At 37.2% G+C, this 22,300-nt stretch overlaps 2 long non-coding RNA genes across 2 annotated transcripts; both read right to left on the bottom strand.

Annotated features, from left to right (window-relative positions):
• Nucleotides 1–345: 345 nt before the first annotated feature.
• On the bottom strand, nucleotides 346–2,595 carry LOC141630119 (uncharacterized). Its single transcript, XR_012537439.1, has 3 exons — nucleotides 2,369–2,595; nucleotides 1,168–1,224; nucleotides 346–597 (listed from the first exon to the last, which is right to left on the bottom strand). It is a non-coding gene; the product is annotated as an uncharacterized LOC141630119 (long non-coding RNA).
• Nucleotides 2,596–18,251: 15,656 nt separating this feature from the next.
• On the bottom strand, nucleotides 18,252–21,027 carry LOC141630123 (uncharacterized). The gene is made up of 3 exons (XR_012537440.1): nucleotides 20,784–21,027; nucleotides 19,582–19,638; nucleotides 18,252–19,013 (listed from the first exon to the last, which is right to left on the bottom strand). It is a non-coding gene; the product is annotated as an uncharacterized LOC141630123 (long non-coding RNA).
• Nucleotides 21,028–22,300: the final 1,273 nt, after the last annotated feature.

Consider the following 22,300-nt stretch of genomic DNA (forward strand, 5'->3'; position numbering starts at 1 on the left):
GGACTTCAATCAAGTTACTTTGAGTTACTTGATCCTTTTGGGGAATTTATCATTTTGTCTAAATTATTTTTCCACTAAATCATATGAGATATGAAATGGTAATGTACCATGTTTGTAAGTTTTCACAAGAAACAAATGCTCATTTTTCCCTTACAATTATCACGAGTACGACGGGTTTGCGGCTCGTGAAGCTGTCTTTCTAAAATACAAGTTTATTTTTAGAAGACAGAGTGGGAGAAATTATTCAAGAGCCACAAAGAATGTTATGTTGCAAGAAACTGGTCTTTCTTTGCTACATGAGACGTTTAGTGTAAGTGTAACACCCCGATTTATGAAGGAGCCTTTAGCAAGACATTCCCTAATAAACCGGACTGTTACCATCTCGGGTTCCCGAGGTAGTGAATAACAAATTAAACTCCAAGGCAAATTATATAAATACTTTAACTTAATTATTACAAAACCTCTTTTACATCAAATTACAAAGAACTAACATAAATGAAAGTGAAAGTCTTCTAAATGATGATCTAGTTACTAAGTCTTCTGTTCCAGTGTCTCACGCCCATCAAGCTCCCATCCTATCTCATAAACCTGTCAAGTCTGCTCCCCAATATTTGGATCATCACAGGTGTTCACGAATACACAGGGTCAACCACGAGGTTGAGTAGGGAATACAATGAAACAACAAAGTATGATATGCATGCTCCTCCGTCACCTCCATCTCCATCTCAACTCATATCTCATAACCCGTACAACCCAGCCATACCGATCCCCGGTAGACTATATATCGACCGTAGCCGATCTGCCAGCTCGTAGCTGAGGACACCAGGGCAAGTCCTGCAGAACCCGCCTGGGCCTTATCACAACATCATCATCACCACACCACGTCACCACAACATCCTCCATCTCTAATGCATATGAATGCTCAAGAAATTAATGCAACACAATATGTATATCACTGAACTGGTAAATCATAGAATCATGTCGGATACCGAATGTTGTGATAATATACCCAATACGATCAATTCAGTCAAGCACATTCCAGGATATGAATCATAACAGGAATCAACAACCACGAATCCAGTCAACGTTCACAGTTTGGTCATATGAAACACAAACAAGTCAACACAATTCAACAACAACGATAATAAGTCAAGTGTATTTCCCAACCTCAGTACCGCAGTCAAATAGTTGGGTGCTCAGTAATATTCCACAACAATTCGTCCTCTGAAAGACAAATAAATGATAAACAATTACTTAAACCATTCCCATTCCCAAAATAGAAAGTTACTAAAATAGAAACTTCTTTAAATGGAAAGTTTTCTTAAATGGAAACTTTCCCGATATAGCAGCTTAGTTTTGGTCACGGCGTGGAAACACAGACACGTAAAAATAAAAATAAACACATAGAATAATAAAAACACTCCCCATAAACTAATCTCAAGCTCAAAGCTATTCCACAATATTTAAGTGACTCTCGTCCCCATAATTAACTCAATCTCAACTCATTACTCCATCTCACTCATTACTCCGTCTCATAATATAATACTCCAAGTAGCCACGTATCGTATTTTCATTGTCGAACCTAAGCCAAGGACAAGGGGTGAGTGAACTGGCGGAATAAAACCGCGAAACAATACTTCCATCTTAATATCGATTCCAAACAATATAACTAACTCAATAACCATGGTCATACTAGACCGTAACACATAACTCGGCACAACGGCCCCAATAACTCAATACCAGTAACCAATATTCATCTCAATTTCAATATCGATATTGTCAAAAGTTCAAAGAACCGTGCTCGACACTTAGAGTAAAACTCTAAGCTACTCACCTACGAGTCGAAGGTCAAAGGAAAAAACAAATTAAATACAATACAATCAAGCTCAACCAGCGACATAATATAAGTAACACTTCCCAATATAATACATTCAGACCATGATCTCTTGTAGCAAAATAGAGGTCAGACCAAACTAATTGACAACAACATCACGGACAACTTAGCATACCATAATCAATCACCATTAGCAATTCTAACTCTTTAATTAATATCGAACAGCCCACAAGTACATTACTTATTACAACCCAAATCCACTCTAGTTTCTAAACTAACCTCAACGTCAAGCGCAGCAAAACCATAGTATAGCATCGCCCTAATCGTATGTATAAGCAAACTCATTTGTACCCCATCTCACCAATAATAAAATTAACTTAACAATTGAAAATATAATAGCTAATATTATCGAGTAATAATAATCGCGGTCCAATGCTAATGATCAATTTAAGCACATACAACACGAATAAATAGCACATAAGCATATAACCCCGAACAATATTAATAATAATAGGATCGGTAGAATCGTGTTACCTTAAATTAATTATCACGGATTACTCAGACAAATGAAACATAGAAGAGTTGGTTGATTGCACCAAATTTACGACAAGAGGCAACTATTTGTCGCAGGAGTGAACAAAGAAAATATGCAATAATAATGGTGATGTAGAATCATGTTGACTATCTTAGATAATTGTGTGGTTGGCAATATATATGGGTACAAGAATTAGATGAAGAATAAACTTTTGTTTTGTCTAGGAAACGGCGAACACATGGAGGCAATATGAGTTTTATAAGGAAAGGGTAAATAGGTTTAGCTTGGTATAAGATTAGGCTTTGTATGTCAAATCCGATCGAATTAGGACACCAATTTGACGGAGGTAAAAATAATTATCTTAAATAAATGACGGAAGTTATAAAAAAAAAGTTAAATAAGAAGGTTAAATAGTTGGGCTATTACAATCTTCCCCTCTTGAAAGAAACTTCGTCCCGAAGTTCGATTTTGAAATAAAAACAAATTGAAAATTTGATTGGTATTACATTCCACCCTCCTTAAAATGAACTTCGTCCCGAAGTTCGCCACCCCGTAACGATAACCAAACATCCACAAGCATAAGACAACACAAGTAGTACATATACATAAGCTCTAAAACGCGAAGTGTTATATTCTATCCTCCTTAAGAAACTTTGTCCCCAAAGTTGAACATACGACAGAGGTATGTGGCACTTAAAGAGCCACAACATTGACCGAATAATAATAAATTAAAACAGCAGACTCCATGCATGGTCAATTCTCAGTCAGCCAATCATAACATACCACTTAGCCAGGTCGTAAACCATCAAGATTTTACAATCCTATCCTCCTTAAAACATGGTTACGTCCCCGTAACCCCATTATAAAATTCCACATCCAATGTTCAAGAAGATTACTGAAACAATAGACACAAATCATCTGATAAGCTAATTACTCTATACTGGCAACTAGCATCCGACTTTTCAAGCAACAAAACACACTTGTCAATTTCATGCTACGCATTACACAAAATCAAGGTAACAAATACTTGGATGCTTTGACACCAAATTAACACATTTACATCAATGTAGACAATCAATTAACTCATAGTTTATACTTGACGAATTAAAATATTTCATATCAGTAATCATATCATAGAAGTAAAATCCATATTTCTGCAAATCAGGTTTAGAGAAAGACACTAGGCAAAATTCAAGCAATGTAATAGCGTTTGTATAATTGAGACTACTTTACATAAAACTCACCGAAACAATTAAGATTATATTATCATATAGCAAGGTTCATACTCATATCATATGCCTACCGTTCATGCTACATTCATATCAGTATTACATGGTTACATCACATAATTCATATTTGATTAAACTTTTATATGAAACTCACATAACTTACAATTTCAACAATCAAACATCATGCAACAACTTTCAAAATTCCTAATTAAATAACCGCTTAGCTATTTTGCGAGCTATTATCGTTTTTAGGAAATATAATGAATTAACTAATCCTAGGAAAGAGAATCAATTGCAAAGCTTAAGGAATTTATTTATAACAAATTTTACAACTCAGTTGGTCGGAACAAAAACTTTACAGCAATTAGACAGAAAATTGGGCAACTTGCAAAAATCACTATGAAATAACGACTCGTTAAGATTTTACGTGGCTTATCATTTTGAAAACGTGAATGAATATTCTAAACAGTGAAGTTGGAATTATGCATAAACAATAAACACGTTTTAAATGGTTTCTTTTTCAAAAACATGGGTCGAAACAGAATCGTGCGAAACAATCGACCACTTTGTCAACTAAAATATTTATTTCTCTCAAAATATAATTCATATTAGAATGAATCTAAAAGCATTGAAAAGCTAAATCATAATGTTATCACACATAAAATTTTCACCATCATATAGAGAACACATTTTAAATGGCATCCTATACAAACAAGGTAACATTCTGGAATTTATTAAAAATTTTGGTTCCTTTAAATTACTTCACAGTATCACACAACCATTCTTCCTCCAACACATGTTACATATCATTTGAGGCATAAAAATCACGTTGCACCGTATACATGTAATTGCCATCTAGAAAACGGTAAAGATTGCGAAACCGAAAATAAAATCAACTAAATAACTCAATAATCATGTATGTATATGATGTGAACATTATTTGCGCACATTTAGTCCCCTAATTGAGCCTATTTTGCATACTATTATAGCATGTCATGGCCATTTTATCCGTTAAAACCTTCCTATTTGCTTTTCTATCGCATTTTATATGTTTTGTAGAAAAGGAGATGATAAGGCGGAAATCCCCGTCTTTCATGCATATTTGGAAGCTACTTGACGATACTAGATGGACTAGTATGAAGAGGAAGCAAAGACTAAAGACCAATCCCGCAAGAATAAAATGGGAATGAGCAAAAGGGAAGAAAAGAAGGAGAATCACTGCTGAAGAACAATCCGAGCGGATTGTCTCCAATCCGCCCGTCTCCTCACTACACAATCCGAGCGTCTTGCTTTGAATCCGCTCGGATTGCCCCACCAGAATCCGCCCGGATTCCATCGAATCCCCTCGTCTTCCGTCTGCAGAATCCGCCCGTCCCGACCCCAATGCGCACGGATTTCTTCACAGCATAATTTCGTCTTCTCCAAGCTGCAAAGAAAGAAGCCCTTCCTTCGAAAAATACCGGCTCCTCCTTGCTCAATCTAAAAAGTGTAATTACTATTTTAGCCTTAGTTAACCCTAAATGCATCCACCTAATTTCCACTATAAATACCCCATCTTTGTAATTAATCAAGTGTGTGGTTTTTAGGAGGAAATTCTCTTAGATTAGATTAGGAGTAGATTAGAATAAATTATCATTTAATGTTTCCATAAATTACACATTAATCTCTCCTTAATTATTGTTCAAGTTTATTATTCAAGTTTATTATTGGGTAATTGAAGATTATTGGGTTATTATTGGGAGATTGACAACCTTCCATCAATCATCAAGTTTCTTCTATTATTCTTTGCATTATTATTTGGATCATCTCAAGTTTGGTATAAATCCTTTACTCTTTACTCGTTATTGTTTATTTCCTCATTTTATTATCATGTTTATACTTGTTGTGATGATTGGCACCATTAATGACATGTTTCCCATGATAATGAGTGAGTAGTTTCTTTAGCTAGGATTAGTGGGTAATTAGGGGAAACCAACATGGGATTGATTCATGCTTAATCTAATATGTTCACATGATTAAATTGCTTGCTTGTTGTGATGTCAACTTTATGCATATGTTATGTTTGATGAAATGCCAAGCCTATGAATCCTTGCATTTACAACCATCTCTTATCTATTCAACTTGACTTGTAAGATATAAACCAACTCGAGTGTTGTTAGACCATGCATAGAAGTTGATTAGGAGGAAAGTAAGTCGACTTGTAGTTGTTGTACAATCTAATCGATTCGGCTCCGGGACCCAACTCTTCCTAAGAACCGTAAGATATAACCCAACTCGATTCCCCCACAACATTAATTGCTTGTAACATTGTGAACATGTTTGTATGATCAACACCATGAATCCCCTATGCCCCCATGATATCCTAGCACCTTCTATCAATTATTTACATCCTTCCTTTTTTTACTTGTTTTACCTTATTGTTTGCATTAGTCTAGACACAACTACAAACCCCATCAATTGTGACACTAGCATAAATTGAGATAGATAGATTTACCAAAGCACACCGTCCCATGGATCGACCTCGACTACCACTAACTAGTTGTATGTTGAGTGTAATAAATGTGTTTGATGGATGTGTGACGACCAACTCTTCTCACATCAAAATGGCGCCGTTGCCGGGGATGGTGCTATGTGATTAAGTTCTTACTTGTTTGTCTATTTTGATTTTGCTTTCAGCTTGAGGAACTTGTTCCTCAAGGATTGTTCTTACCATTTTTGTGTAGTTTCCATGTTTGTAGTTGTTTACTTGTCTTAGCTATGATGGCTCAAGACGTGACATATGGAGTATGTGGTGGATCTTTTGAGTATGACTATGGGTATGGGGAGTTTGAGGAGCAAGTCAACACAAACCTACCTTATTATTTGTACAACGAAAATCCTAACCACTACCCCAATTTTTCCCACCAAAATTACCACACCCAATATCAACAACAACCACCCACCCGATACCCATTTCACAATGAACTTCAATTGCCACAATACAACCACTTTCACACCCACCCACAACAAAAAGATGAACCCATTCAAAACATGATTCTCCAAATGATGGGAGACCAACAAAACTTCTTCAACCAAATGCTAGAAGAGAGCCGAAAAGAAGATAATGTTCTTAAAGACATTGTTATCCAAAGAGAGGAGTTGAGGATTCAAATTGCCCAATTAAAATAATTCCAAGCAAACACTCACCACCGTTCTTTGGATATTGAGCATAAATGCGAGTTTGAAGTAGTGACATTTGACATGGAAGATGAAAAGTGGGAGGAGCCAAGTCCCTTGAGCTCTTGTGACTATGAGAGTGTTGTATTCGATGAGGAAGACATGAGGTTGAGTAAGTCAAACACTCTTAACCTTTGTGAGTATGAGGGTGTGTCTTTTGATGTGAATATTGAGGTGTTGAAAAAAGAGTTACATGGAGACCACATTTATGATTCACGTGAGGATAGCAACAATGATGATGAGCCTAGAGGAGGGATTCATATAATCACCTTGCTTGAGGAGCCTATCCTTGAGGTATTTGAGATACCCTATCATGAAGAAGAATGTCCTTCCTTTATCCTTCATGAAGACCACTGGGACCTATCATGGAGCCAATGATCATTGAAGAGGATATGTTAGACCTTCTTCAAAAGGCCAAAGTTTCTTACAAGAGCTATTTGTTAAAAAAGCTTAAAGAGAAAATTGCTCGTGAGGCTACTTGTGAAGATTTGGCACCCATAATCTCAACTCCTATGGTATCCGATCATCAAAGTCATGAAAATTCTCCTTCTACTCATGAAGGATTGATAAATTCAAATGCTATCGTCATCACCAAAATTGAAGAAGAAGTTGGTAAGTGGAAGTCCACGGATGAAAATGAACCACACTTCATGCTTAGTCTTAACAAGAATCATGGGTGTATATATTTGAGGCATCGGGAAAGCTCTAACGCTAAGGAGGAGGCAAGGAAAAGAACATTCTACAAGCCTCCTTGGCCAAATTTCAAATTCAAATTGAGCAACCCATACTTGTGCTTATTTGGAGCTTGTTCACAAGCTTTTGATCTTTTATTAAGAGCTTTGAGCTCTATGGATAAGAGTCTCTACAAATTGAACTAGTTTGGTGGAGTCCTATCTCAAACCACCATTTGTAAGATATTTCTTGGACCCTTTTACTTTGTATAATATTGTACATTTACATTTGCATTTAATTTCTTGCATGAGAGAGAAGAGAGAGAGAGTCATCTTACATGTTTCATGAGCAAATTTCAGAAAAAGAAAAGGAAAAAGAGAAAATCAGTGAAAAGGGGTGTGTCATTTCACGAAAGAAGAAAGAAGAAGAAGGAAAGAAGCAGAAAGACGCCCGGATTCTAGCAAATCCGCCCGTCCAGGGCCCACGGGAAAGAAAAAGTTGAAGCTGAAGAAGAATCCGTGCGGATTCAAACAAATCCTCCCGTCCTGAACAATACGTCCGTCTTCTCCACGGGACGCCCGTCCCGTATGTCGTCCAGAAGCAAGATTTTGAACTGTGTCAAAATCCGTGCGGATTATCGAGAATCCGCCCGTCCAGATCAAGCCGTCCGTCCCGAACAAAATCCGCCCGTCTTAATCCTGCTTCTCAGCCAAAGAATTTCTCTGTTCTAGAATCCGTGCGGATTCTACCAAAGACGCCCGTCTTCTTTCCCCAAAATCCGCCCGTCTCGACTGAAATCCGCTCGGATTGTACTGTTCCCTCGAATAAAACGGGTTCGATCCAATCTTATCCGTTCGGATTCCCTACTTCTTCTATATAATCACCCCCCTTCTCCTTCATTTCCTCACCTTACCAAACCCTAAAACACTCATCTCAATCCTCAAAATCATCCTCCAATCCTCAAAAACACCCCCATCACCAACATCCAAATGGCACCATTGATGAACACCAAAGGAAAGGCCAAGAAATTGATTGAATCAATCGGGAAGAAGCGCAAGGGATCAACCTCTTCAACACCACGAGAGGTAATACTACCAAGGAACACCCGACCCTTAATGAGGGGAGGCATTGAACAACTCAACAACTTCCAAGAAGTGATCTTCCTATCCGACGACCACTGCGAAAAATTCGTCGAGCTTCTAGGTAAGAAGTACGAACCTACTCAATTTGTTGATACTAGGGTGTTGGAAATCCTTAAGATAAGGTACCCTACCGAGATGTTCTTTAATGGCCTTGGCATTGGGAACTTTTTCCACGCCCATGAAGAGACTTACCGTAGTCTCACCCTTGAATTCTTGAGTAGCCTTCGCATTGTGGCGGATACCCACAACAATGTAGGCATGGAGTTTAGGTTATGCAACCTAGACCATGTTCTTTCTCTTGAGGAATTTGCCTATGTTTTCGGTCTTGAAGTACTCACCGACTATACCGAAAAGCCCGATAATTTTAGTGTGGACTTTCTTTGGAAAGCTATCTCCGGGAGGGACTTTACCCATATAAAGCGTTGCTATACATTTGCTATCCAACATCCGGTGATTCGATTCACCGAACGCTTTGTAGCCGGTTGCATCAATGGGAGGTACGAGCAAGATCGGTGTACTCTCATCGACTTAACTTTTCTTGAGTCTTATTTGAATGTTCGAGCGGTGAGGCGTTATAACTTCAACACGCCACTTGAGATACTTACTAGGTTCCATGATTTTGCTCAAGGGACCACCCAACTCAAAACCTTTGTGATGGGAGGTGTAATTACAATTTTGGCCAAACACCTTTGTCCCGGGTTCAATGCCCGAGGAACCTATATTCCTCTTGAGGGGAGGACTTTGATTGATGAGCACACCATCTTCCACAGTCACCGATGGTGCAACTACACTCGAGATGGGAGTGTGGAGTGGCACACCAAGGGATGCACTTCGATGATCCTTGAGGGATGGAAGATACCGGGCATTGACCCAAGATTGAGTCCATACTCTCCTCCACCAAGCTACCTCCTTGAAATCCAAATTCTTGATAATCCCCCTAAAAGGGAAGAACCACACCATCAACCACCTCGTGGAGGGCCGGGAATACCTATTCGCCCACCTTCCTACGTACCCATCCCGCCATACCCTACTCCTTATACCGAATTCCAACCGGAAATCCCCAACACCCCGGGTATTAATGATTTGATGGCACTCATGAATAGAGTGGACCTTGGGGTGCATAAAGGAAGGGAAGACAACTACTTGGCCCTCTACCCCCAATACTATAACATGGCTCAACAAGGGTATGTTGGCCCTAATGGCCCTTTGCCCTCTTGGGCACAACCGGAGCTATTGTTCCCAAATTATGGGGACCAAGCTTGGGGTCGAGGAGACGGAGGGCATTCTAGCCAAGGTGGAGGGTACTCGGGTCAAGGAGGAGGATTTGACCAAGGAGGATATTGGGGCCAAGCACCCGGATATGATCAAGCCGGAAGCTCTCATGGTTATGGCTATGATCAAAATGAGGAAGACGAGTGAAAGAGGCCTACTTCACCACTTCCATTTGTATGATACCCATCTCTCCCTCTCTCTCTTTTGTATATACATTGCATTTAGTGTAGCTTTTGCATGCATTTGTATTATATTTCATATTGCATTTACATTAGTTAGTTCATATAGTATAGTTGCATTGTATATATCTCACATGATTCATGTAGATAGTTGCATATAGAGTAGAATTCATGCATAGTCACTAATGACCAATCCTATTCTTTTCTACACTAGAGATAGTGTTTAAATCGGTTTGGGGAGGTTTGATCATAAGTGACCATAGTTTAACATGCATCATATAATATAGTTTAGATTGCATTCATTTGTTATATATGTCATATAGAATTGCATTTAGTTAGAGCATGCATTCATTCATACCATATCATTGCATTTGTACTTCAATTTCCCAAAAATCAAAAATCCAAAAACATGTTTTTCCTTTTTATTCCTACTCCTACATGTACATTGAGGACAATGTCCAAAATAAAGTGGGGGATGGGAATTTATATTCCAAAAATGATAAAAATTGAAAAAATTTGAAAAATCCCAAAAATATGTCTTTTAATTTCATAAAAACAAAACCCATAAAAATTTGAAAAATTTAAAAATCCAAAAACAAGTTCATTTCCTTTGTAGTGTAGTCATGTATATATTATTGTATATATTGTGTTTGTTCATCCTTTTTCACATTGATTGACTACGCCAGATCCGAGACATGAGGATATTGAAGACCGCATGGTATGATCTTTCCAATCTCCTTTTTCCTCTTTATGTTAATGACTATGTGGCTTTATTTTGATTGATGCGTTATATAAACAATGTGAACTTAGGACTTGCATTTAGTTTATATGGCATATTAGTTGGTAGAATCATTTGCATTAGGATGTATATATGTTAGTTGCATCATGGCATGTAGTTGCATGTTAAAAAAATTTTGCGAAACCGTCTACTTGGGAAGCTTGACAAGTGTATATAGGCCCTAGTAGATGCTTTTTCTTCTTAAGACTTTGCTTGTTAGAATACTTGTAAAACACCCTAGGATGTGTCATACTAGTATCCTTTGACCCATGGATTAAGGCCTAGTCAAGAGTACCTTGTGGTGTGATAACTCCTTGGCTACCGTTTATTCCAAGGTGACCCTTGAAACCATGCATCCATCCATCCATCATCCATGTTCTACCACATTTTTGTCATCAAAGGGAATGGGCACAAAAACAAATTGATTTGAGTTCAATGAAATGAAAAGTGAAAGAAAGTTTGCAAAAATGCATCAAATGAAAAGAGGAGCAAAAATAGACTCCTAAAAGCTTCAAATATAAGCCACCCTCCCTACATATGGGGTGACTTTGAAAATGTTCAAAGAGAAATGCAAAAGAAAATGCAAAAAAGTTGTCAAGTATTGAAATGCCAAAAATCAAAAGAAATGGCAAGAAAGTGTTCTCAAATGTTATATGCCACAAGACATTTGGGGGGAAAAACAACAATGAAAGCAAACTCCCAAAATGAAACTCAAATACTATCAATCCCTTTTCCATCTTATCCATTTTTGTGCATGGTAGAGAGGGGACGACCCTTCTTCTTGTCTAGGCAAGAGGGGGAATTTCGCGATCCTCCAGTGTTTCTAACACCATAGGGAGTCTACTCTTGACAAAAGCATTTAACGATTGAGGACAAAGGTACCCTAGCTTGACACAACTTGGAGGTGATTTATTGGTATCCTTCTAGGCTTAGTAGTTTGAACAAATTGCATCTATGAAGGAGTGTGTACCCTTGAATTGCTTCCCTTGTAGATAATTTCCGCCACTTAGATGAGGAAAGTGGCTATTCTTTTGTAGATGCATCCATTACTTGATTTTGTGTGCTTTAATGTTTGGATGTGTCGCCATTTTGGCAAGACCCACCTTGCCTTGCAAGAAGGCATCCTACCTCATGGTTGTCTTGTTGTGAGTTGAAGGGGCGGAGTGAGACCCGCTAATTGTCTCATATCGGCTATGTTATTAGGTTAGTTTAAATAAAGGTCTAGTTTTAGTCACCTCTTTACTCGGGACGAGTAAAGGTTCGGTTTGGGGATATTTGATGTGAACATTATTTGCGCACATTTAGTCCCCTAATTGAGCCTATTTTGCATACTATTATAGCATTTCATGGCCATTTTATCCGTCAAAACCTTCCTATTTGCTTTTCTATCGCATTTTATATGTTTTGTAGAAAAGGAGATGATAAGGCGGAAATCCCCGTCTTTCATGCATATTTGGAAGCTACTTGACGATACTAGATGGACTAGTATGAAGAGGAAGCAAAGACTAAAGACCAATCCCGCAAGAATAAAATGGGAATAAGCAAAAGGGAAGAAAAGAAGGAGAATCACTGCTGAAGAACAATCCGAGCGGATTGTCTCCAATCCGCCCGTCTCCTCACTACACAATCCGAGCGTCTTGCTTTGAATCCGCTCGGATTGCCCCACCAGAATCCGCCCGGATTCCATCGAATCCGCTCGTCTTCCGTCTGCAGAATCCGCCCGTCCCGACCCCAATGCGCACGGATTTCTTCACAGCATAATTTCGTCTTCTCCAAGCTGCAAAGAAAGAAGCCCTTCCTTCGAAAAATACCGGCTCCTCCTTGCTCAATCTAAAAAGTGTAATTACTATTTTAGCCTTAGTTACCCTAAATGCATCCACCTAATTTCCACTATAAATACCCCATCTTTGTAATTAATCAAGTGTGTGGTTTTTAGGAGGAAATTCTCTTAGATTAGATTAGGAGTAGATTAGAATAAATTATCATTTAATGTTTCCATAAATTACACATTAATCTCTCCTTAATTATTGTTCAAGTTTATTATTCAAGTTTATTATTGGGTTATTATTGGGAGATTGACAACCTACCATCAATCATCAAGTTTCTTCTATTATTCTTTGCATTATTATTTGGATCATCTCAAGTTTGGTATAAATCCTTTACTCTTTACTCGTTATTGTTTATTTCCTCATTTTATTATCGTGTTTATACTTGTTGTGATGATTGACACCATTAATGACATGTTTCCCATGATAATGAGTGAGTAGTTTCTTTAGCTAGGATTAGTGGGTAATTAGGGGAAACCAACATGGGATTGATTCATGCTTAATCTAATATGTTCACATGATTAAATTGCTTGCTTGTTGTGATGTCAACTTTATGCATATGTTATGTTTGATGAAATGCCAAGCCTATGAATCCTTGCATTTACAACCATCTCTTATCTACTAAACTTGACTCGTAAGATATAAACCAACTCGAGTCTTGTTAGACCATGTATAGAAGTTGATTAGGTGGAAAGTAAGTCGACTTGTAGGTGTTGTACAATCTAATCGATTCGGCTCCGGGACCCAACTCTTCCTAAGAACTGTAAGATATAACCCAACTCGGTTCCTCCACAACATTAATTGCTTGCAACCTTGTAAACATGTTTGTATGATCAACACCATGAATCCCCCATGACCCCATGATATCCTAGCACTTTTAATCGTTTGTTTACATCTTTCCTTTATTGCTTGTTTCACTATATTGCTTGCATTAGTTTAGACACAACTACAAACCCAAACAAATTGTGACACTAGCATAAATTGAGATAGATAGACTTAGAACCCAAAGCACACCGTCCCATGGATCGACCTCGACTTACCGCTAACTAGTTGTTTGTTGAGTATTATAAATGTGTTTGATGGATGTGTGACGACCAACTCTTGTCCTATCAAAATGGCGCCGTTGCCGGGGATTCTAGCCAAGGTGGAGGGTACTCGGGTCAAGGAGGAGGATTTGACCAAGGAGGATATTGGGGCCAAGCACCCGGATATGATCAAGCCGGAAGCTCTCATGGTTATGGCTATAATCAAAATGAGGATGACGAGTGAAAGAGGCCTACTTCACCACTTCCATTTGTATGATACCCATCTCTCCCTCTCTCTCTTTTGTATATACATTGCATTTAGTGTAGCTTTTGCATGCATTTGTATTATATTTCATATTGCATTTACATTAGTTAGTTCATATAGTATAGTTGCATTGTATATATCTCACATGATTCATGTAGATAGTTGCATATAGAGTAGAATTAATGCATAGTCACTAATGACCAATCCTATTCTTTTCTACACTAGAGATAGTGTTTAAATCGGTTTGGGGAGGTTTGATCATAAGTGACCATAGTTTAACATGCATCATATAATATAGTTTAGATTGCATTCATTTGTTATATATGTCATATAGAATTGCATTTAATTAGAGCATGCATTCATTCATACCATATCATTGCATTTGTACTTCAATTTCCAAAAAATCAAAAATCCAAAAACATGTTTTTCCTTTTTATTCCTACTCCTACATGTACATTGAGGACAATGTCCAAAATAAAGTGGGGGATGGGAATTTATATTCCAAAAATGATAAAAATTGAAAAAATTTGAAAAATCCCAAAAATATGTCTTTTAATTTCATAAAAACAAAACCCATAGAAATTTGAAAAATTTAAAAATCCAAAAACAAGTTCATTTCCTTTGTAGTGTAGTCATGTATATATTATTGTATATATTGTGTTTGTTCATCCTTTTTCACATTGATTGACTACGCCAGATCCGAGACATGAGGATATTGAAGACCGCATGGTATGATCTTTCCAATCTCCTTTTTCCTCTTTATGTTAATGACTATGTGGCTTTATTTTGATTGATGCGGTATAAACAATGTGAACTTAGGACTTGCATTTAGTTTATATGGCATATTAGTTGGTAGAATCATTTGCATTTGGATGTATATATGTTAGTTGCATCATGGCATGTAGTTGGATGTTAGAAAAATTTTGCGAAACCGTCTACTTGGGAAGCTTGACAAGTGTATATAGGCCCTAGTAGATGCTTTTTCTTCTTAAGACTTTGCTTGTTAGAATACTTGTTAAACACCCTAGGATGTGTCATACTAGTATCCTTTGACCCATGGATTAAGGCCTAGTCAAGAGTACCTTGTGGTGTGATAACTCCTTGGCTACCGTTTATTCCAAGGTGACCCTTGAAACCATGCATCCATCCATCCATCATCCATGTTCTACCACATTTTTGTCATCAAAGGGAATGGGCACAAAAAGAAATTGATTTGAGTTCAATGAAATGAAAAGTGAAAGAAAGTTTGCAAAAATGCATCAAATGAAAAGAGGAGCAAAAATAGACTCCTAAAAGCTTCAAATATAAGCCACCCTCCCTACATATGGGGTGACTTTGAAAATGTTCAAAGAGAAATGCAAAAGAAAATGCAAAAAGTTGTCAAGTATTGAAATGCCAAAAATCAAAAGAAATGGCAAGAAAGTGTTCTCAAATGTTATATGCCACAAGAAATTTGGGGGGAAAAACAACAATGAAAGCAAACTCCCAAAATGAAACTCAAATACTATCAATCCCTTTTCCATCTTATCCATTTTTGTGCATGGTAGAGAGGGGACGACCCTTCTTCTTGTCTAGGCAAGAGGGGGAATTTCGCGATCCTCCAGTGTTTCTAACACCATAGGGAGTCTACTCTTGACAAAAGCATTTAACGATTGAGGACAAAGGTACCCTAACTTGACACAACTTGGAGGTGATTTATTGGTATCCTTCTAGGCTTAGTAGTTTGAACAAATTGCATCTATGAAGGAGTGTGTACCCTTGAATTGCTTCCCTTGTAGATAATTTCCGCCACTTAGATGAGGAAAGTGGCTATTCTTTTGTAGATGCATCCATTACTTGATTTTGTGTGCTTTAATGTTTGGATGTGTCGCCATTTTGGCAAGACCCACCTTGCCTTGCAAGAAGGCATCCTACCTCATGGTTGTCTTATTGTGAGTTGAAGGGGCGGAGTGAGACCCGCTAACTGTCTCATATCGGCTATGTTATTAGGTTAGTTTAAATAAAGGTCTAGTTTTAGTCACCTCTTTACTCGGGACGAGTAAAGGTTCGGTTTGGGGATATTTGATGTGAACATTATTTGCGCACATTTAGTCCCCTAATTGAGCCTATTTTGCATACTATTATAGCATTTCATGGCCATTTTAACCGTCAAAACCTTCCTATTTGTTTTTCTATCGCATTTTATATGTTTTGTAGAAAAGGAGATGATAAGGCGGAAATCCCCGTCTTTCATGCATATTTGGAAGCTACTTGACGATACTAGATGGACTAGTATGAAGAGGAAGCAAAGACTAAAGACCAATCCCGCAAGAATAAAATGGGAATGAGCAAAAGGGAAGAAAAGAAGGAGAATCACTGCTGAAGAACAATCCGAGCGGATTGTCTCCAATCCGCCCGTCTCCTCACTACACAATCCGAGCGTCTTGCTTTGAATCCGCTCGGATTGCCCCACCAGAATCCGCCCGGATTCCATCGAATCCGCTTGTCTTCCGTCTGCAGAATCCGCCCGTCCCGACCCCAATGCGCACGGATTTCTTCACAGCATAATTTCGTCTTCTCCAAGCTGCAAAGAAAGAAGCCCTTCCTTCGAAAAATACCGGCTCCTCCTTGCTCAATCTAAAAAGTGTAATTACTATTTTAGCCTTAGTTAACCCTAAATGCATCCACCTAATTTCCACTATAAATACCCCATCTTTGTAATTAATCAAGTGTGTGGTTTTTAGGAGGAAATTCTCTTAGATTAGATTAGGAGTAGATTAGAATAAATTATCATTTAATGTTTCCATAAATTACACATTAATCTCTCCTTAATTATTGTTCAAGTTTATTATTCAAGTTTATTATTGGGTAATTAAAGATTATTGGGTTATTATTGGGAGATTGACAACCTTCCATCAATCATCAAGTTTCTTCTATTATTCTTTGCATTATTATTTGGATCATCTCAAGTTTGGTATAAATCCTTTACTCTTTACTCGTTATTGTTTATTTCCTCATTTTATTATCATGTTTATACTTGTTGTGATGATTGACACCATTAATGACATGTTTCCCATGATAATGAGTGAGTAGTTTCTTTAGCTAGGATTAGTGGGTAATTAGGGGAAACCAACATGGGATTGATTCATGCTTAATCTAATATGTTCACATGATTAAATTGCTTGCTTGTTGTGATGTCAACTTTATGCATATGTTATGTTTGATGAAATGCCAAGCCTATGAATCCTTGCATTTACAACCATCTCTTATCTACTCAACTTGACTCGTAAGATATAAACCAACTCGAGTCTTGTTAGACCATGCATAGAAGTTGATTAGGAGGAAAGTAAGTCGACTTGTAGGTGTTGTACAATCTAATCGATTCGGCTCCGGGACCCAACTCTTCCTAAGAACCGTAAGATATAACCCAACTCGGTTCCTCCACAACATTAATTGCTTGCAACCTTGTAAACATGTTTGTATGATCAACACCATGAATCCCCCATGACCCCATGATATCCTAGCACTTTTAATCGTTTGTTTACATCTTTCCTTTATTGCTTGTTTCACTATATTGCTTGCATTAGTTTAGACACAACTACAAACCCAAACAAATTGTGACACTAGCATAAATTGAGATAGATAGACTTAGAACCCAAAGCACACCGTCCCATGGATCGACCTCGACTTACCGCTAACTAGTTGTTTGTTGAATATTATAAATGTGTTTGATGGATGTGTGACGACCAACTCTTGTCCTATCAGTATAGACAATGCATTAGTTTCTCATCGTAACAATCACAACTTATTTACATACGAAAATATATCCTAGAAATCACTAAGGTGTCACTTATTGAATACTAACCTTATAACTAAATTAAATGTATATAATTAGACGTAAAAATTGGCATGAAATTTTCAACACACAACTATATAACATTCATGGCTTAGGGCAACACATTCCACATACCACTAGACATGGATTGCTAAGGCAATTAGTAAAATAATAACAATCATAAATCTCAAAATTCGATCACATTTGCCTAGTAAGCAAAACAGTAAACTCTTGCAAAGAATAAGACATTCAACAAGAAGTATATACACACTTAGAATAACAGCAAAACAATTATCAACGGACACGACACCCGTTTCGGTCTACTAGCTTTACGCATAGGACTTAACTTGATTCTTCTTCCTGTAACAACATAGCCTGGTTGGCTCTACTAACCATTCCAGTCAATCATGGTCATATCCCTCCTACACCTAACCTCTTAGGTAGCTATAGCTTATGGTGCCTCTATGATCAACTCATTAAACATATCATTATATTATATCTCTACCTAAGGGTTCAGGGATCAGAAAGCCGCATGCATATCATCATATAATTCATAATTCACAACTCATGTCATCCATACACTAAAATTTCACTCAATTATTCAAATAAGTCAGCATGCCAATATCAACCATATTCTTTCATTGCACATCTTTAACCATGTATCACATCATTACTTACTTCATTCCGCTCCTGCAAAACTGTTAGTATCGTATAGGCAAGGTCTGATCCTTTATTTTGTTACTACCCACTCTCTGCATCACTCAAGGGTTACCAGGTTAGACTGAAAGGGCCAGTGGCTTGGTTTGAGGGGGCCCCTAACTCATTCCAATCCTGGGGGCTCCTAACAGTTACTAGCCTGGGTTCATTTTATTTGACTCTTCCAATGTTCATTATTTTTGTTCATTTGTTTTTAGGCCTGAGGATCGTTCTCTCTGATACCACTTTGTAACACCCCGATTTATGAAGGAGCCTTTAGCAAGACATTCCCTAATAAACCGGACTGTTACCATCTCGGTTTCCCGAGGTAGTGAATAACAAATTAAACTCCAAGGCAAATTATATAAATACTTTAACTTAATTATTACAAAACCTCTTTTACATCAAATTACAAAGAACTAACATAAATGAAAGTGAAAGTCTTCTAAATGATGATCTAGTTACTAAGTCTTCTGATCCAGTGTCTCACGCCCATCAAGCTCCCATCCTATCTCATAAACCTGTCAAGTCTGCTCCCCAATATTTGGATCATCACAGGTGTTCACGAATACACAGGGTAAACCATGAGGTTGATTAGGGAATACAATGAAACAACAAAGTATGATATGCATGCTCCTCCGTCACCTTCATCTCCATCTCAACTCATATCTCATAACCCGTACAACCCAGCCATACCGATCCCCGGTAGACTATATATCGACCGTAGCCGATCCGCCCATTTCGCTTGTTGAGGACACCAGGGCAAGTCCTGCAGAACCCGCCCGGGCCTTATCACAACATCATCATCACCACACCACGTCACCACAACATCCTCCATCTCCAATGCATATGAATGCTCAAGAAATTAATGCAACACAATATGTATATCACCAACCGGTAAATCATAGAATCATGTCGGATCCGAATGTTGTGATAATATACCCAATACGATCAATTCATCAAGCACATTCCAGGATATGAATCATAACAGAATCAACAACCACGAATCCAATCAACGTTCACGCTTTGGTCATATGAAACACAAACAAGTCAACACAATTCAACAACAACGATAATAAGTCAAGTGTATTTCCCTACCTCAGTACCGCAGTCAAATAGTTGGGTGCTCAGTAATATTCCACAACAATTCGTCCTCTGAAAGACAAATAAATGATAAACAATTACTTAAACCATTCCCATTCCCAAAATAGAAAGTTACTAAAATAGAAACTTCTTTAAATGGAAAGTTTTCTTAAATGGAAACTTTCCCGATATAGCAGCTTAGTTTTGGTCACGGCGTGGAAACACAGACACGTAAAAATAAAAATAAACACATAGAATAATAAAAACACTCCCCATAAACTAATCTCAAGCTCAAAGCTATTCCACAATATTTAAGTGACTCTCGTCCCCATAATTAACTCAATCTCAACTCATTACTCCATCTCACTCATTACTCTGTCTCATAATATAATACTCCAAGTAGCCACGTATCGTATTTTCATTGTCGAACCTAAGCCAAGGACAAGGGGTGAGTGAATTGGCGGAATAAAACCGCGAAACAATACTTCCATCTTAATATCGATTCCAAACAATATAACTAACTCAATAACCATGGTCATACTAGACCGTAACACATAACTCGGCACAACGGCCCCAATAACTCAATACCAGTAACCAATATTCATCTCAATTTCAATATCGATATTGTCAAAAGTTCAAAGAACCGTGCTCGACACTTAGAGTAAAACTCTAAGCTACTCACCTACGAGTCGAAGGTCAAAGGAAAAAACAAATTAAATACAATACAAATCAAGCTCAACCAGCGACATAATATAAGTAACACTTCCCAATATAATACATTCAGACCATGATCTCTTGTAGCAAAATAGAGGTCAGACCAAACTAATTGACAACAACATCACGGACAACTTAGCATACCATAATCAATCACCATTAGCAATTCTAACTCTTTAATTAATATCGAACAGCCCACAAGTACATTACTTATTACAACCCAAATCCACTCTAGTTTCTAAACTAACCTCAACGTCAAGCGTAGCAAAACCATAGTATAGCATCGCCCTAATCGTATGTATAAGCAAACTCATTTGTACCCCATCTCACCAATAATAAAATTAACTTAACAATTGAAAATATAATAGCTAATATTATCGAGTAATAATAATCGCGGTCCAATGCTAATGATCAATTTAAGCACATACAACACGAATAAATAGCACATAAGCATATAACCCCGAACAATATTAATAATAATAGGATCGGTAGAATCGTGTTACCTTAAATTAATTATCACGGATTACTCAGACAGATGAAACATAGAAGAGTTGGTTGATTGCACCAAATTTACGACAAGAGGCAACTATTTGTCGCAGGAGTGAACAAAGAAAATATGCAATAATAATGGTGATGTAGAATCATGTTGACTATCTTAGATAATTGTGTGGTTGGCAATATATATGGGTACAAGAATTAGATGAAGAATAAACTTTTGTTTTGTCTAGGAAACGGCGAACACATGGAGGCAATATGAGTTTTATAAGGAAAGGGTAAATAGGTTTAGCTTGGTATAAGATTAGGCTTTGTATGTCAAATCCGATCGAATTAGGACACCAATTTGACGGAGGTAAAAATAATTATCTTAAATAAATGACGGAAGTTATAAAAAAAAAAAGTTAAATAAGAAGGTTAAATAGTTGGGCTATTACAGTAAGACATTGTTTCTTCAAAACCTAGGAGGTTAAATTCGTCACTTGTTAAAAATGATGAATTCATGCTACTTTTAAGAAAGTAAAGAGCTTATAACTTACAAAAGAAATTGTTTGATTCAAGTTGATTACTTCTAGAAAGTAATGAACATATGACTTACATAAGAGTGTTTAAGTCACAACTCAATACAAGGCTTAGAGCCATGAAAATCCGAAACAAAAGGGCTTGATTAGTGACAAAGGGTTTTGCACTAATAAAGAGATATTTCCAAGCAAGATTGGTTGCAAAGGGTTTTGCACTAATTGAAATGATTTAAGTCTATTTGGATCTTCTTAGGGATTGTATTTCATTATGAGGATATGCATACAACAAGTGAATCTAAAACCCATTCTTCAATAGAAGGAATGTATTCAATACATGTTATGAGTTTTATAGATTCTTGCAATCCTAAGATAATGTGAAACTTAAGAGAGGATCTTAAGTAGGACATCAATGAGTTGGAATTAACATTTTGATCATGTGATAAAACATTTCTCGATAACTCGAGAAGTTGTGTTTATACATGGAGTTTAGTGGGAGTTACGGAATTTTTAATTAGTCCGATATGTGGATGACATATTGATCATTGAGAATGATTTAAGACTTTTGGAGTATTATAATACATCTTGAATATCCGGATTTATGAAGATAAATCCACATGATATTAGCGTCGATGAAGAAGTCTTATGTTGATAAGATTCATGACTAGTTCAATTAAATTGAACATATTTGATTGATTTCATTTGCTTCATTGCCGAATCAATTAAAAAGAAATGATGTATAACACTTCATATGCTTTGAGTATGATGAATTGTTTTCAAAATCGAATTTAAGTAATCTTTACCAAGTAAGCTATAAAGATTACCCTTAAGTGCTTGCAGAAGCATTAAGGAAGTAAAGCAAAGTGTTTATGATGCAATATTGTGTAAGGGTGTTACACAAGTGACAATTGACAATTGAGATTGCGCATGGTTTCCGACAAAACCATAATCAAAACACATTAGGATGGTTAAGATACCATTGTGGCAATGTTAATTAAGAAGTAGAT

This window comes from Silene latifolia, chromosome 2 (genome assembly GCF_048544455.1).
Source record: "Silene latifolia isolate original U9 population chromosome 2, ASM4854445v1, whole genome shotgun sequence".
Lineage (NCBI taxonomy): Eukaryota > Viridiplantae > Streptophyta > Magnoliopsida > Caryophyllales > Caryophyllaceae > Silene > Silene latifolia.